The following is a 3,419-nucleotide window of genomic DNA, read 5'->3' on the forward strand; positions in this document are numbered from 1 at the left end:
GGAGTGCGGCCAGGCACCTCCACCGCGTCGTCATGGACGCATATCGTGCGGATCCGGCGCACGGACCACGGATCTAGAGCTCGTAGACCTCCTCTCGACGCGCCGCACCAACAACAGGAAGTGCCCCGCCGCCGCCTTCCTCGGGGCCGGCCAGGCTTCGCCGGCAGGCACCCTCTGGCGGCAGCGAGACGGGTGGGGGAAGGGGAGAACGGTGGCGGCGCTAGGGTTTGTGCCCCCCGTGTCGCCAGAGCGAGGCGACAGGGGGTCGGGCGTTGTGACCCTCAACCCCCCCCGCTTTGATCCTCCCTCATGCACCAACTTTTTGGCTTTTTTCCACACAAAAAACTCAGGAACGTAACGTTCAGTATATATTTATAAACTGGCGCAGCATCTAGACACCAAACACCATATGGTCGAGTTGCTACCATGTTCGCCCGAAACCAGAGGGTCCTATGTTCGATCCTTCCTCGCGCCCCACTTATTGGCTGGTCTTATAAAAACAAAAAACTCAGGAACGTTGTACGGAAATTGTGACTCGACGTAAGAAACTCAGGCTAGACAAAAAAAAGTGAAGAAACAATCTTCCCTTCAATATTAGGTATATGTATATAGATATGACCTGGATGAAAAATGAGTGCCAATCTCATTTTCTCATTTTTACACAGGTCCAAATGGTGGCATTATTGTATGAGCAGTAAAGTATTTGTGCGTTGCATTGTGTCTAGAATAGACTAGTACATATTCATAAACATGGAAAAATCAACATATACTCCCTCCGTTTCTAAATATAAGTATTTTTAAAGATTCTACTAGTATGGACTGCATACAGAGCAAAACGAGTGAACCTACACTCTAAAATATGTCTATATACATCAGTATGTAGTCCAGATTGTAATATCTAAATTAAAGGATTGTATTTAAAACGGAGGGGGTATATCAGAATAAAGATGTCGGATTTCACCCAAAAACTATTCATCTTCTTTGTTTGTATGAGGTGGGGAGTGATGGGCTGATTTGAAGAAACCAAAGGGTTTTCAAAATCCTATTCTTACATAAAGTTCCTGCATAATCTGTACGTGCTGGTGTATTTCGATCGGTAACTAGTACTTTCCTATTTTTTAGCTAACCATCGTCAGAATGAACTAAGTACGTAAAACTTTCTATAGGACCCGCATGTACAAATAGCATTGCCCGAGTGAAATTCGTTGGTGCTCCCGGGAGCGCATACAATTTTGTAGGCAAAAATATTAAACATTTTGCCCTGTGGAAAAAAAAAACACCAAATGTTACGCCAAAATGTCACCCTAAATTTGTTTTTTTACCGGCGAAACACCGCTGCTCCGTTTCGCATGAAAATTTTCATGGATGCTTGCGATGCTAACACGAGCATCTAAAAAAATCAGAACTTTTTAGAAATATTTACTATTTTTTGTTTACTATTCACGTGGGTCCCTTTGTTCCTGGGAACCAAAACGCCATTCGTCTCTATATGTGAAGCATAGTACCATGGCGGAGCCTTCTTTTTGAAAAATACCACAGCTTATTTTTTTTTGCGGGTGTAAAATACCACAGCTTACAACGACCCAGATCCATTATATACTCCAGTATTTTGCGTCCCTGCCCTTTTTAAAATTTTATGTACATCAATCATTAATCCTGCGTCATTCGGCTTGTTTACATCCATCACCATTCCTAATCCTAAGATGAGCAGACGTTTATTTCTCGCTTGGCGTTTTGCAGACATGGAACAACTTGACTTATCTTTCTCGGCTTCTTTCGTTGTTGGTTATACACGTTCCTCTCACCACCCTATTTACGATAACGCACAACCTTGACACGACCGATTCGAGCTAGCCACAACAGGCGGCTTACTCACCCTGTCGGCCCCCTGTGCTCTGTCTTCTTTTCTCTGTCCTGTAAGTGGCTGTGTAGTCTTTCATTATTATTTCTGACAGCGTGTGGGGTGTTTTTTTTAACGTTGGCAGGAGAACTGCCAAATTCGTTGATCAGAAAAAGGTAATACAAGAACACCCTCAAAGGAGGAATGCACCGCTTAAAGACGAGTGCTAAAAAAAAGAAAGAAAAATAGGACTGCTCGGTTTATTGAGGAAAACCGGGCAAAAACCAAGCAACGCCTAGTTAGACTAGGTCTAAAGCATGACAACACATACAAAAGCGCCGGAAAGCCAAAACCCCACAACACACCCGGGCGGGCACTCGAGTGCCTTCGCTGCTACCAAAATGCACACCAACAACCGTCGTCTTGTACCGGGCTGCCACGAGCATATCTACAAACATCGAGGACACCGGAGAGGAACGATATGTCCGAAAGAGCGATACATATGCCGCTCCGATCCCACGAGGCAAGTAGACATAGCTCGGCTGGCGCAACTTGCATGTGAAGGTTGCTCTTGTTGCTCTCACCGTCGACCGAACGACCAGCCGCAAACGGATGCACCACCAAAAGCTCCAAGCTCACCAAAACGCTGCCCGCTCCAGATCCACCACACCACCACTGACCAAGTGCTCCTCACACCAGATTTGCCTCCAAGGCAATGCTTCCAACAAAGTAATGACACCACTGGCGCCACCATTACACACGGTTTTCACCGGGAGACAAGAACATAGAGCAAGGAGAGGTGTCGGATCCCCTCGATGGCGCCTTCAACAAGAAAAATCACACCCAAAGGCATCATTCGCCATCAGCCCAAACCGTAGTTGAGCATGACTTTCGTCAGGGAACCGAGCACCTATGCTGGGACGACGTCTCCAACACACCACCACCAGATCGGAGCAGCAGCTGCTACTTGCTGCACCGCACAAAACTAGCCGGAGCACCACCGGCAGCGCAAGCCCAGAGCATCCCGAAGGCACTGCCCAGACCACGCTACCCCAGACCACCATCCCGACAAGGAGCCACCACGCAATCCGCTTGCAAACAGTCACCGACCGAGCCACCTCCGGGCCTCCGGCCTCCATAGTGCCAGATCCGGCCGGTGAGGCCCGTCAGATCCGAACGCTCCCAGCCAGAGGCCGCCAGCCGAGGGAGCCCGCGTCCCCCAGCGGCACCCCACGACGGCGACGTGCGTGTTCGCGCCGCCCCTGGGCTTCGAGGCTGCGATGACCGCGCCCAACGGCTCGCACGCGCAATCAAGTGCGCGTGCTCACCAAGTGCTGGACGGGAGTGTAGCCAGGCACCTCCACCGCGTCGTCATGGACGCACATCGCGCAGATCCGGCGCACGGACCGCGGATCCAGAGCTCGTAGATCTCCTCTCGACGCGTCGCACCAACAACAGGAAGTGCCCCGCCGCCGCCTTCCTCGGGGCCGGCCAGGCTTCGCCGGCGGGCACCCTCTGGCGGCAGCGAGACGGGTGGGGGAAGGGGAAAACGGTGGCGGCGCTAGGGTTTGTGCCACCC

Source organism: Triticum aestivum, chromosome 4D (genome assembly GCF_018294505.1).
Source record: "Triticum aestivum cultivar Chinese Spring chromosome 4D, IWGSC CS RefSeq v2.1, whole genome shotgun sequence".
NCBI lineage: Eukaryota > Viridiplantae > Streptophyta > Magnoliopsida > Poales > Poaceae > Triticum > Triticum aestivum.